This window comes from Scyliorhinus canicula, chromosome 8 (assembly GCF_902713615.1).
Source record: "Scyliorhinus canicula chromosome 8, sScyCan1.1, whole genome shotgun sequence".
Taxonomy (NCBI): domain Eukaryota; kingdom Metazoa; phylum Chordata; class Chondrichthyes; order Carcharhiniformes; family Scyliorhinidae; genus Scyliorhinus; species Scyliorhinus canicula.
This window is the reverse complement of record NC_052153.1, coordinates 171,627,856-171,642,949: the sequence shown is the minus strand read 5'-3', so window position 1 is coordinate 171,642,949 and position 15,094 is coordinate 171,627,856. Positions and strand designations below refer to the sequence as shown.

The 15,094-nt window shown below is 45.8% G+C and overlaps 1 protein-coding gene and 1 non-coding gene across 18 annotated transcripts in view; both read left to right on the top strand.

The window, feature by feature from the left end:
* The window catches only part of tenm3 (teneurin transmembrane protein 3), a 4,148,867-nt gene that overhangs the window by 2,757,824 nt on the left and 1,375,949 nt on the right, over positions 1–15,094 (top strand). The gene's annotated exons all lie outside the window — the stretch shown is intronic.
* On the top strand, positions 11,634–11,795 carry LOC119970807. The gene has a single exon (XR_005461677.1). It is a non-coding gene; the product is annotated as a U1 spliceosomal RNA (small nuclear RNA).

The window sequence follows — 15,094 nt, the reverse complement described above, 5'->3', positions numbered from 1 at the left end:
TCCTCTGTTCCCGCTGGCAGCGCACCCCCACCCATGGGTTTCCTGGTGGCAGGGGGTGTCTTGAATAGAAAATAGGGGCCGTTTAGCACACTGTGCTAAATCACTGGCTTTGAAAGCAGACCAAGGCAGGCCAGCAGCACGGTTCGATTCCCGTAACAGCCTCCCCGAACAGGCGCCGGAATATGGCGACTAGGGGCTTTTCACAGTAACTTCATTGAAGCCTACTCGTGACAATAAGCGATTTTCATTTTTTGATTTCATCCCATGGACAAGCGGCAGGAAGAGAGATTCCCACTGTCAGTGATCGGCATGCCACCGAGATACACGCGGCTGGGGGATCGGAGAATCCAGCCCATAATCTCAGCATTTAGAATGAGTTAAAAATTGATTATAGCCCATTTTTAATGTATGTGAATATGAACAAGCTTACTTTTAACCTCAGCTTTAGACGCCAACCATCTAAATGCTTCATCTAAGTGGCACAAAATTGTATGTCTGGCAAAATTGTTGATGTAAAACTGTAAATTGTTAAAACTGACAGAGCATTACCACGAGTTAGTTGAAAGTAATAATTCAAGATACTTGCTGTTCAACAGCCAATGAATAACATAGATGTACATAAAACAGGCGAAGTTGAAAACAGCATATAATGTGCAGGGCACTGAACAGTAGGGAGGCTTATACAGTCAGAAAATAAATGATTTGTTCTTGGATCATGAAAGGAAAGAATGGCTAAAATCCACTTTATTCAGTACAAAGTTATGTAAAGTAGTTGGCATCAGAGGATTGTGCTCGTTCAACAGAACAGTGGATCCAATCCCCAGAGATAGAATAACTTTTGACAAGAAATTTAAACTTTCAGTAAATGTCTGAAATTAGTGTGACACTAATAACGATTTTTATTATAGTTATCCCTTTGACCCCCAACTCCATTCTGCTTTTGAATTAGATCGACAGTTTAAAGGATAATTGTTTACAATACCTGATATTCTTCACACTTTCCTGTGTTTGAATAGTTCTGTCCACAATCAGCACAGCTGCCCGGGTCATTATTTACAGGTGTTCATGTCTTGGACCTTCTTCCCAGTAGGACAACCCGAGCCACTTTTAACCTTGTTGTTGAACAGAATTCAGAACATGTTTCATAATCTCCACCCACACCACTCTGCCTGCTCCATTCCTCCATTTTACCCAAAATTAAACAGACAATTCCAAATTAAAATAATCTTACAAACTTAATGATGCGACCATCAATTCACTCTGGGACGCGAGTTGGAATAAACTGTGGCTTTAATCGGCTTACAACTGAGCCTGCCTGCGACTGCACGATACTGAGGGCGGTCTCACAGGACTGCAGCACCTATACTCCCTGAAGGGGGCGGAGCCTATGGCGGAGCCCTGTACATGCTCCTCACCTCCCCCTGTGGGCAGAGCCGCACAGTGGCTCACAGATGGGGCCCACAGGGACAACAGTAAGCTACAGTGTGAATTACCAGTTACACATTCACCCCACTTAAACCACACGTCAGGTGTATAGCAAACCAATGTCCAACCAGTATTTAGCACAGTATTTAGATATTTTCTTTTATTCAGTTAGTTATGTGTCACAAATCTATTATCATGTTTGACGATCGTCAAACCAAGCCAATGAGCAATATGAACAGATTTTCCATTTGCCTGATGTGGAATGCACAATATGATGACATCGCCCATCTTCAGCGACAGAACAAACCTCCTTCCTGCCCTCTTAATGGATATGGGGGAATGCAGGATCAGGGTATTGAACTTGATGATCAGCCATGTTCAGAATGAAAGATTAGATAGACTCGGTCGGTTCTCACTGGAACGACGGAGGTTGGGAGGCGACCTGATAGAGGTCTACAAGATGATGAGTGGCATAGACAGAGTGGATAGTCAGGTGCATTTTCCTAGGGTAGGCGAGTCAAGTACTAGGGGATGTAAGTTTAAAGTGCATGGGAAAAGTTTAGAACAGATGTGGAAGCCAAAGTTTTTACACCGAGGGTGATAAATATATGGAACGCACTGCCTGGGGAGGTGGTGGGAGCAGGTATGATAGCAGCATTTAAGGGGTACCTAGACAAATAAATGAATAGGGGAGGAATGGAAGGATACAGACTCAGTAAGTGTGTACGGTTTTAGTTTAGGCAGGTACCATGGTCGGCGCAGGCTTGGAGGGCCGAAGGGCCTTTTCCTGGGCTGTATTGTTCTTTGTTGTTTATTCTTTGAATGCCGGAGCAGGTTTGAAGGTCCTCCTCCTGCCTCTATTTCCTATATGTTTCTGTGCAGCCAATTGGCCAGTGACCAATAATGTCTTGTAATAGGGGCAGCAGGGTAGCATGGTGGTTAGCATAAATGCTTCACAGCTCCAGGGTCCCAGGTTCGATTCCCAGCTGGGTCACTGTCTGTGTGGAGTCTGCACGTCCTCCCCCTGTGTGTGTGGGTTTCCTCCGGGTGCTCCGGTTTCCTCCCACAATCCAAGATGTGCAGGTTAGGTGGATTGGCCATGCTAAATTGCCCGTAGTGTCCTAATAAAAGTAAGGTTAAGGGGGGTTGTTGGGTTACGGGTATAGGGTGGATATGTGGGTTTGAGTAGGGTGATCATGGCTCGGCACAACATTGAGGGCCGAAGGGCCTGTTCTGTGCTGTACTGTTCTATGTTCTAATACTGTGGAACTGCCTGACTCAGTTGGTGGATTGCTGGGTGTACATACATCTAACCTCGGACTGACCTCAATCCAAGGGAAGCACCACTTCCCTACTCACAAGAACGAGATTTGAATGTAGCATTAAAGAAAGGGCATTTTAAAAAATCAACAACTGCAATAAAGTATCAGAATGTTGCACAACATCAGTAACAGCACGGTAGCACAAGTGGATAGCACTGTGGCTTCACAGCGCCAGGGTCCCAGGTTCGATTCCCTGCTGGGTCACTGCCCATGTGGAGTCTGCACATTCTCCCTGTGCCTGCATGGGCTTCCTCCCACAGTCCAAAGACGTGCAGGTTAGGTGGATTGGACATGCTAAATTGCCCTTCGTGTCCAAAAAGGTTAGATGGGGTTATTGGGTTCCGGGGATAGGGTGGAAGTGAGGGCTTAATGTGGGTCGGTGCAAACTCAGTGGGCCAAATGGCCTCCTTCCGCACTGTATGTTCAATATTCAAAATGTTCATAATTGAGGCAAAATGATAAGCCATCACAATATGCGATGAAGCAGTTCCAATCACTCAGCCTAAATAGGCATTATCTTTAAAGGATTCAACAAGGTAGGATTAATCATGCCACCCTATTAAGAGGTGGAATTTTAACAAAATTTGTCAGAGTGTCAGGTTGTGTGTGAAAACCACCGTGCATCTCTCCAGAAGCACAGCTGAGATGTCTGGTGGGGTGGGGCCTGACAAAACCGACAAGGCCGGCTCCACAGCAATCGAGGCGTCATCTTTAAATGGCACCCCAATCAGCACCGAAAACTGAAAATACGCTCCCCACAACCATAAGGTTAGCCCCCCCCCCCCCAGCACGGAGGTAGCATGGACTCTCTCTCCACCCCCCAGTAGGGGGCTTTGCAGAGGGCCCACACCTGGAACTGCCAACCCAGCAGTGCCCCAGCACAGGATGGCACTATGCCAGGGGCACTGTCCACCTGTGGCGGGGGTGCAATACCTATCTATGCCAGAAGGCGTGTTCCTCTTCCCTCCGGGCTAAACTTACATTGCTTCCCTGGCAGCTTCCTCTCGACTGCTTCTGATTTCTGCAAAGTTGTTGTCAACCTCACCAACATTACGCCACATCACGAGTGAATCTTCAGTGAGGGGGGAGATCATGTGGTTGGAAATCCCTTTAATGATATCAAAATGTATTTAAATATATTGGAATGAAGTTCCCTTCATTTCTAGGCAGGAATGTTGTTACATCACCAGCGAGGGGCGGGCAAAATCTGGAAATGGGATCTTGCCGGCGAGAATCTCATTACCCAACTCTCGTGGGATTTTGGGCCCATGTCGCTGTTCACGCTTATGTCACACGGGGGCTCTAAATCTCCACCACATCTTTAATATTCAAGGAATGACTTGCATTTTGATTGTGCCTTTTCATATCTCAAAAAACTACCCAGATGCAATTAATTAATTTGAAATGCAGGCCATTGTGGTTGGCTTTTTAATGCCCTCTGAAATGGCCAGCAAAGCCACTCAGTTCAAGGATTGGGTTGGATTGGTTTATTGTGACGTGTACCGAGGTACAGTGAAAAGTATTTTTCTGCAAGCAGTTCAACAGATCATTAAGTACATGAAAAGAAAAGAAAATGAAAGAAAATACGTAATAAGCAACACAAGGTACACAATGTAATTGCATAAGTACCGGCATCGGGTGAAGCATACAGGGGTGTAGTATTAATGAGGTCAGTCCATAAGAGGGTCGCTTAGGAGTCTGGTAACAGCGGGGAAGAATGTGTTTTTGAGTCTGTTCGTGTGTGTTCTCAGACTTCTGTATCTCCTGCCCGTTGGGAGAAATTGGAAGAGTGAGTAAGCCAGGTGGGAGGGGTCTTTGATTATGCTGCCCCCTTTCCCAAGGCAGAGGGAGGTGTAGATGGAGTTAATGGATGGGAGACAGATTCATGTGATTGACTGGGCTGTGTTCACGACTCTGAAGTTTCTTGGGGTCCTGGGCTGAGCAGTTGCCATACCAGGCTGCGATGCAGCCCGATAGGATGCTTTCTATAGCGCATCTGTAAAAGTTGGTAAGAGTTAATGTGGACATGCCAAATTTCCTTAGTTTCCTGAGGAAGTATAGGCGCTGGTGTGCTTTCTTGGTGCTAGCGTCGACGTGGGTGGACCAAGACATATTTTTGGTGATGTGTACCCCTAGGTATTTGAACCTGCTAACCATCTCGGCCCCATTGATGCTGACAGGGGTGTGTACAGTACTTTGCTTCCTGAAGTCAATGACCAGCTCTTTAGTTTTGCTGGCATTGAGGGAAAGATTGTTGTCGCTGCACTGCTCCACGAGGTTCTCTATCTCCCTTTATTATTCTGACTCGTCGTTATTCGAAATCCAGCCTACTCTGGTTGTCTCGTCAGGAACGACCATAGTGTTATAGTGTCAAGGGTCATGAGACATGGGCAACATGTGCTGGCCCAGCCAGCAACGTCCACACCCCATGCAAAAAAAAACACAGCATTTAGCACACGTTGAAGTCCCAACAACAAAAACAACACCAACCAACATTTAACAAGAGCTTTTAATGGTAATAAACATCCTGAGGTGCTTCACCGGAATGTTATCAGACAAAATTTGACACCATGTCACAGAAGGAGATATTGGGGCAGATAAGCAAAAACTGGTTGAAAACTTTAAGGAGGGTCTCAACAAAACATCAGCTAGATGAATGAGCAATTAATCTCCTTGTGATGTTGGTTGACGAAAGAATATTTTATCACATAGATTTTCCAGTTGCCCGCAGGGGCATGTCAGGAGCCAATGATAAAATAAAACCAAAATTCTGCGGATGACGGAGATCTGAAATAAAAATGTACTGGAAAACCTCAGTAGGTCTGGAAGCATCCAAGAAGAGTTTGCACTGGAGGTCAACATGACTTCTTCAGAAGCCAATCAGTTGACCTAAAGTTTTGTACCTCCACTGCACTCGCCTTAACACAGTTTTCCAGCGTCCTGTAGGACTGAACATAACTATTCCGACTATTCCTCCTTTCCCAGACTATTACATAGTATTTACTGTACTGTAATATATTCAGAAATACAGAACTACCATTTGCCATTCCTGATTCATCACACAGTGAAAGGCGCCGTAGATTTTTTTGGCTTTTGATCAAATTCTGCTTTATTTTCTGCACAATTAATAGATTACAGACTGTAAAACAAAGGTTAATCTCATGCCGTTGTGCGGTGCAGGCAGTATGCATGTTTAATGTATTCTGCTGCCATCATTGCCCCCTGAGTGCTATGTACTTCTCTGGTAGCTGGGGACTGTTCCCCACAACTAATACCTCCACTAGTTAAAAGTAACAGAGATGGATGGCTGAACATCTAATAAGGGATTGGGAAAGTCATATCCCCCATGTCCTCAACTAATACTCATGGACCTGCATCAGTGCCAGGAGTCACTGTTGTGTTTTCAGAAGCAGTGTATAGTTCTGCAGGTTTATGTGACAGCACTCATTGACATTGAGAGCTATCATGCTCCAGTGTGTTCTATTTAATGCGCGTCCAAGAAAGGTATTTCTTTAACTCACACAAATAAAGATCAAAGAAAAGTACAGCACAGAAACAGGCCCTTCGGCCCTCCAAGCCTGTGGCGACCATGCTGCCCGACTAAACTTCCTGGGTCCGTATCCCTCTATTCCCATCCTGTTCATGTATTTGTCAAGATGCCCCTTAAATGTCACTATTGTCCCTGCTTCTACCACCTCCTCTGGCAGCAAGTTCCAGGCACCCACTACCCTCTGTGTAAAAAACTTGCCTCATACATCTACTCTAAACTTTGCCCCTCGCACCTTAAACCTATGCCCCCGAGTAATTGACCCCTCTACCCTGGGGAAAAGCCTCTGACTATCCACTCTGTCTATGCCCCTCATAATTTTGTAGACCTCTATCAGGTCGCCCCTCAACCTCCGCCGTTTCAGTGAGAACAAACCGAGTTTATTCAACCGCTCCTCATAGCTAATGCCCTCCATACCAGGCAACATCCTGTTAAATCTCTTTTTCACCCTCTCTAAAGCCTCCACATCCTTCTGGTAGTGTGGCGACCAGAATTGAACACTATACTCCAAGTGTGGCCTAACTAAGGGTCAATACAGCTGCAACATGACTTGCCGATATATTGCTACATACCTGGAATTAAAGGATCAATCGAAGCTCGGAATTTGCTGTGATATTGTTCTTTATTATCACAAATTCCTTCGTTCCGGCATAAATTTTTGATCTTGTAGGGTGAATTTGTTAAAATGAAAAGATTGTTTTGCACGTTTCACAATCTCAGGAGTAAGAGGTCGCCCATTTAAGGCAGAGATGAGGAGTGGAATTTTTACTTGAGGATGTGGAATTTTTACTTCAGAGAGCAGTAAATGTTGGGTCATTAAGTATGTTCAAGGCTAAGATAGACAGATTTTTAATCAGTAAGGGAATCAAGGGTTATGAGGTAAGGCAGGAAATTGGAGTTGAGGATTATATCAGGTCAGGTCAGCCATGATCTCATTGAATGGCTCGATGGACGAATGGCTTATTTCTGCTCCAGAGTCTTATCACAGGAATCATAGAACCCCAACAGTGCAGAACGAGGCCGTTCGGCCCAATAAGTCTGCACTGACCCTCTGAAAGAGCACTCTACCAAGGCCCCACCCTACACCTGTAGCCCAGTAATTCCACCTGACCTTCTGAATACCAAGGGGCAATTTAGCATCTTTGGACTGTGGGAGGAAACCGGAGCACCTGGAGGAAACCTACGCAGACACGGGGAGAAAGTACAAACTCCACACAGTCACCCGGAAGTTGGAATTGAACCCAGGTCCCTGGCACTGTGATGTAGCAGTGTTAACCACTGGGCCACCGTGCCGCATCTTTAAAATTGAAACAGTCCTAATTCTCCGGGGGGGGGGGGGGGGGGGGGGGGGGGGGTACAGGGCATGTTTTTTAAAATATTTGCAGTCACAGATTGTGGCCATCATTGGGTGTGCCAGCAATTATTGCCCATCCCTAATCTTCTTGAACTACTACAGTCCATGCGGTACAGGTGCACCCACAGTGTTATTTGGAAGGAGTTCCCAGATCTTGACCTAGAGAAGGAAAGGCGATTTCCAGACAGAATTGTCAGTGGCTTGAAAGGGATCTTGCAGGTAGTGGTGTTCCCATGCATCTGCCGCCCTTGTCCTTCTAGGTGGTAGAGGTTGGAGGTTTGGAAGGTGCTGTCGAAAGAGCCTTTGTTGTTGCAGCACTTTGTAGATTGTATATTCTGCTGTCTCTGTGCATTAATGTTGGAGGGTCGGAATGTTTAAGGTGGTGAATGGGGTACCAATCAAGTGGGCTTCTTTGTCCTGTACGATGTCAAGCTTCTTGAGCTTCTGGAGCTGAACTGATCAACCCAAGTTGAGAATATTCCATCACAATCCTGACTTGTTGATGGTGGACAAGCTTTAAGGAGTCAGGAGATAAGTTGGTTGTTGCAGAATTCCCACCCCTCTGACTTGCTCTTGTATCCACAGTATTTATGTGGCTAGTCCAGTTCGATATCTGGTCAATAGTTACCCTCAGAGTGTTAATAGTGGGGGATACAGTTTTTAAAAATTGATTTTACGGGATGTGGGCATCACTGGTTAAGCCAGCATTTATTGCCCATCCCTAGTTTCCCTTCAGAAAATGGGGGTAAGTTGCCTTCTTGAACCGCTGTAGCCCTTGAGATGTAGATACCCCCTATGTGCTGTTAAGGAGGGACTGCCAGGATGTTGTCTCAGCGACAGTGAAGGAACAACAAAATATTTCCAAGTCAGGATGGTGAGTGACTTGGAGGGGATCCTCCAGGTGACGGTGCTCCCCGGTATCTGAAATGAAAAATGAAAATCGCTTATTGTCACGAGTAGGCTTCAATGAAGCTACTGTGAAAAGCCCCTAGTCGCCACATTCCGGCGCCTGTCCGGAGAGGCTGATACGGGAATCAAACCGTGCTGCTGGCCTGCTTGGTCTGCTTTAAAAGCCAGCGATTTAGCACAGTGAGCTAACCAGCCCCTCCAATGAGCTAAACAAGCCCCATCTGCTCTTGTCCTTCGAGATGGCATTGGTTGTGGGTTTGGAAGATGCTGTCGAAGGAACTTTGGTGAGTTACTGCAGTGCATTTTGTAGATGGTACACACGACTGCCAGTGTTTATCGGTGACGGATGGTTTGAACGTTTGTGGAAGGAGGAGCAATCAAATGGTCAGCTTTTTCCTGGATGGTGTCAAGCTTCTTGAGTGTTGTTGGAACGGCACTCATCCCGGCCAGTGGAGAGCATTGCATTACACTCCTGACTTGTGCCTTGTAGATGGTGGACAGGCTTTGGAGATCAGGAGGTGAGTTACTTGCTATCAGATTCCTAACCTTTGACATGCCCTGGTAGCCACAGTATTAATGTCGCTACCAGGCCACACAGTGGTGGTAATGCCATTGAATGTCAAGGAGAGATGGTTAGATTCTCTCTCTTTTGGAGATGGTCATTACCTCGTGAGCGAATGTTATATTTTTCCTATATTCGGTCCAGAAATACAAGCACATGCCATTTGTGATATCAATGTACATGAGATCATGAATATGAGGTGGATTTATTTCTGAAACTGGTTCTCAGTGGAAATTGAAAGATAATTTGTTTTATTTGGTTGATTTTCCAACCAAGGCAAATATTGCTACTGATACATCATGAGTACGTATCACATCGTGAGTGGTTGGCTGCCATTTTTTATTTTCTTCACATCAACATTACACTCTGCAAAACCAAACTTTGCAAAATCCTGCCATTTTGTTAATGTTCCTTTAACATTGGAAAATAATAACAGGAATCAGGATAGCCACAAACTACTGTTGACGATTGAGGGAAACATATTGGCCACAGCATCAAGAATTACCTCACATTCCCTTCTTCAAAATAGTGTCATAAATTTTTTATATCTTTAGAAAGAGCACATAGGGCCTTAGTTTATTTATTTTTTATTCATTCATGCGATGTGAGCATCACTGGATGAGCCAGCAATGTTTGCCCATCTCTGGTTGCCTTTGAGAAGGTGGTGATGAGCTGCCTTCGTGAACTGCTGCAGACCCTGAGGTGCAGGTATATCCACAGTGCTATTAGGGAGGGAGTTCCAGGATTTTGACCCTGAGACAGTGAAGAAACGGCGATGTATTTCCAAGTCGGGGTGATGGGTAACTTGGAGGGGGACCTCGAAGTGGCGCCGTTCGTCTGTTCCTGCTGCCCTTGTCCTTCTAGATGGTGATGCTCATGGGTTTGGTAAGTGCTGCCTGAGGAACTATGGTGAGTCTCTGCAGCGCATCTTGTCGATGATGCACACGACTGCCACTGTTTATCAGTGATGGTGGAACTGAATGATCGTGGAACAGGTAACAATCTAGTGGGCTGCTTTGTCCAGGATGGTGTCAAGCTTCCTGAGTGTTGTTGGAGTTGAACTCATTCAGGCAAGTGGTGAGTATTCCACCACATTCATGACTTATGCCTTGCAAATGGCGGAAAGGCTTTGGGAGTCAGGAGTAGAGCTATTCACTGCAGGATTCCTAGCCTTTGACTTGCTTGTGTAGCCGTACTATTTATTTGGCTAGTCCAGTTCAGTTTCCGGTCAATGGTAACCCCCAAGATGTTGATAGTGTGGGATTCAGTAATGGTAATTGTATGTCAAGGGCTATGGTTAGATCCTCTCTTCTTGGAGATGGCCATTGCCTGGCACTTGTGTGGTGCGCTTGTTACTTGCCAATTCTCATCCAAAGCCTGAATATCGTCCAGGTCTTGCTGCATTTTGACTTAGACTGCTGGACAGTGCATGCTGTCCAAAGACAGCACAGTCCAAAGATGTGCAGGTTAGGTTGATAGGCAATGCTAAATTGTCCCTTAGTGTCCAGGGAGGTGAAGGTTAGGTGGGGTTATGGGCATATGGGCATAGTACTGGGAGGGTGATGGAGTGGACCTGGGAAGGGTGCTCTTCCAGAGGATCGGTGCAGACCCGATGGGCTGAATGGCCACTTTCTGCACGATAATGATTCTCTGCAACAATGTAGGTTTCCTTCAATATTATACTGTCATATCAGCTTTGAATTTCACATGTAAGTCTCTGGAAAGGACACAAACCCAAAATCTTTTGGATAAAAGATGAGATTCTACCAGCGGAGCCATAACTGGAACTATCTATTACTGCTGTGAATTGCTTTGCTTAGCTTAAGGCTCCTATCACCTATGTTTAGATACTGGTAATTTTCCAAGTTTTTCTGCCATACATCCAGTGTATCATTCATTCAGGCAGCAGTTCAGCCACCCTGAAAAATAATAGGGATGTCATTTCACCAGGTATTTGTAAACAGAGGTGCACAATGACATGAGTGATGGAGTAACCACAGGGAAAGATTTCCTCTGTGTAGTAGGTGCAGTGAAACTGTAGACCTGTGATTTATAATCAAGTTTAGAATTTTGCTGCAGCTAAACCACAGGAGAAATTCTCCCACTAAATTATGAATGTGTCAACAACAAAATGCACCCCCCACAATAAAAAAAAATCAAGTACATTAACTGCAGCAAAATCTACTGCAGAAAAAGCTCAGAGTATGCAAGATGATGCCCTATTTAAGTTGAAAGCTAGGTACAACAGATATGCTTCCAGACTCACTCCGGCTAATTTTAACATAACCCACCAGATGGGATGAGTGACCAGTTTTACACCTTGCACCCGCACCCCAACCGATCCCATCAGTTTCCCATTGGCCCGATTAGTTTCAACTTGTCCCTGCTACTTGTCATTATCTGTCGGCAGCTCCAACAACATACAAGAATCTCAACACAATCCAGGACAAAGCAACCAACTTGATTGGCACCCCAACCACCACCTTCAACATTCACCCTCTCCTGTTTTCAGGTATACTTACCTGGCAGGGGTGAACCCATGATCAAGAAGGTGGTTCGCCCAGGACAAGGCTAGCCCATTGTACTTCGGGTGCGCTAACGCCTGCAATGTCTCCAAATGCGGGATACTCGACTGCAAAATTTGTGGAAGTGGAGGGCTGCGTTCGCGGTCTCCCCTGATTTATAAATCAAACGGAGAATTTAACTTTGCCTCCATGTTTCGGCTGTCATATACTCTCCTCTAATGCCTTTTACCCTTTGCACTTGTGCCAATGCACGGTAGCATTGAGGATAGCACAATTGCTTCACAGCTCCAGGGTCCCAGGTTCGATTCCGGCTTGGGTCACTGTCTGTGCGGAGTCTGCACGTTCTCCCCGTGTGTGCATGGGTTTCCTCCGGGTGCTCTGGTTTCCTCCCACAGTCCAAAGATGTGCAGGTTAGGTGGTTGGCCATTAAAGAAAAAAAAAGAAAAAACATTCACCCTCTCCATTACTGATGCGCCGCGACACCCATGTGTACCATCTACAAGATGCACCGCAGCAACTCACCAAGGCTCCTTTGACAGCACGTTCCAAAACTGCAATTTCTACCATCTATCAGGACAAGGGCAGCAGGGGGATGGAATACCAGCAGCGGCACGTTCCCCTCCAAACCACACAATATCCTGACTTGGAACCACATTACCGCTCCTACGCTGTCGCTCGGTTGAAATTCTTTCCAACAGAACTATACGGTCGCCGCATGGACTGCAGTGGCTCTCGCAGGTAACTCACCACCACCTACTCAAGGGCAATTAGGAATGGGCAATAAATGCTGGCTTAGCCACTAAGCCTACATCCCGTGAATGAATGCAATTTTTAAAAGTATTTATCATTTGACTTGAACGGTGTGTTCCATGGGCGTGATGGTGAGTGAGTTTGCTGCATAGAGATTATACGCTTAACTCCTGGATATTCCTGAAATTAATATACTGGATCTACTGTAACTTTACTTCAAACTGGCAACAATATTAAATACGGATTGTCCAATGTTGAACATCCATAATTCTGCTCCACTTGAATGAAAATGAAATGAAATGAAAATGAAATGAGAAAAGAAAATAGCTTATTGTCACGAGTAGGCTTCAATGAAGTTACTGTGAAAAGCCCCTAGTCGCCACATTCCGGCGCCTGTCCAGGGAGGCTGGTACGGGAATCGAACCGTGCTGCTGGCCTGTTTGGTCTGCTTTAAAAGCCAGCGATTTAGCCCAGTGAGCTAAACCAGCCCCTTACTCTTGTTGGTGCTGCATGTATTAAAATTCCATACCTTCATTCAGATTGTTCAGCTACTTAAGGTGCTTAGATTTCCAATTGACTTAATTTCACACATTTAGGCCATAACACCGTAATTTCTCCATAATAATTACTCTATTTCTGTCATAATTAAGTTGCAGTGCAGAAGTTCAACTGCTTTGCAATGTCAAATGCAATAATTGACTTGAAGGCAAACAATAATGGAATGGCTGAACTTGGAGCTTGTATCTGGAAATAAAGCCAAGACAGTGCAGTAGCCCTTGAACTTCCCCAGCGTTTGCCACACAAAACTAACACAGTGTTTGAACACAACAGAAGACTTAACGATGTTGTGCTTTTCACCGTCAACAAATATGTTCATTTGCTGTGCATAATACTGTGGTCAGTTCACAGCAAAAGAGCTGGGTGCCAGAGGTCTTCTTCTTCTTCTTCAGCAGTCCGTTAGGGTCGAGGGTGACTTGCTTCCACTCTGGGGAGGCTTAGGTTCTGCTGTGGCTGAATAGGCCATTCCTGGAGCCGCAGACTCTGCCGCACAGGTGGTGATCGATGAGGCGGGTGGGTGGGAAGTTCTGAATTCTGCGGTGTTCTTCCATTTGGCCTCCAGGGGCTCCATTCGGTGGTACTTGAGGTGGTTAGCGCCTTCGCAGATGCTTCTTCTCCAGTTTGTGGCTTCTAGGGCAAGGAATTTCCACGTCTCGGGAGGGATGCTGCATTTATTTAGCAAAATGTGCTTTTCCATTGCCCTCCCAGTGATCCCTCGCCATTGCGGAGCTTGGATAGAGCACTTTTTTAGGGAGTCTTGTGTCAGGCATGCGGACAATGTGGCCCACCCATTGCAGCTGGTCAAGCGTGACCACTACTTTGATACTGGGGATATTGGCCATGCAGAGGACACTGATGTTGCTATGCATATCCTGCCAGTGGGTTTGCAGGATTTTGCAGAGGCAACACTGGTGATATTTTTCCAGGGATATGGGGTTCTGTTGTCCATTATCCATGTTTCTGATGCATGCAGAAGGGCAGGGACCATGGATGCTCTGCAGGACATAAGCTTGGTGCTGGATTTGAGGCCAAAGTCTTTGAGCACTCTGTTCCCCAAATTGGATTGGATTGGATTTTATTTATTGTGACATGTACCGAGGTACAGTGAAAAGTATTTTTCTGCAAGCAGCTCAACAGATCATTAAGTATATGAAAAGAAAAGAAAATGAAAGAAAATACATAGTAGGGCAACACAAGGTACACAATGTAACTGCATAAACACTGGCATCGGGGTGTAGTGTAAATGAGGTCAATCCATATGAGGGTCGATTAGGAGTTTGGTAACAGCGGGGAAGAAGCTGTTTTTGGGTCTATTCGTGCATGTTCTCGGACTTTTGTATCTCCTGCCCGGTGAAAGAAGTTGGAAGAGTGAGTAAGCCGGGTGGGAGGGGTCTTTGATTATGCTGCCCGCTTTCCCCAGGCAGCAGGAGGAGTAGATGGAGTCAATGGATGGGAGGCAGGTTCATGTGATGGACTGGGCTGTGTTCACGACTCTGTGAAATTTCTTTCGGTCTTGGGCTGAGCAGTTGCATACCAGGCTGTGATGCAGCCCGATAGGATGCTTTCTATGGTGCATCTGTAAAAGTTGGTAACAGTTAATGTGGACCTGCCGAATTTCCTTAATTTCCTGAGGAAGTATAGGCACTGTTGTGCTTTCTTGGCGGCAGCATCAATGTGGGTGGACCAGGACAGATTTTTGGTCATGTGTACCCTTCGGAATTTGAAACTGCTAATCATCTCCATCTCGGCCCCATTGATGCTGACAGGGGTGTGTACAGTACTTTGCTTCTTGAAGTCAATGACCAGCTCTTTAGTTTTGCTGGCATTGAGGGAGAGATTGTTGTCGTTACACCACTCCACCAGGTTCTCTATCTCCCTCCTGTATTCTGACTCGGCATTATTCGAGATCCGGCCCACTATTGTCGTATCCTCAGCAAACTTGGAGATGGAGTTGGAACCAAATTTTGCCACACAGTCGTGTGTGTACAGGGAGTATAGTAGGGGGCTAAGTACGCAGCCTTGCGGGGCACCGCTATTGATGACTACTGTGGAGGAGGTGTTGTTGTTTATTCTTACAGATTGTGGTCTATGGGTCTCAGATGTCGGATTGCTGCGATGGTGCATTGGAGTCGAGGTTGGATT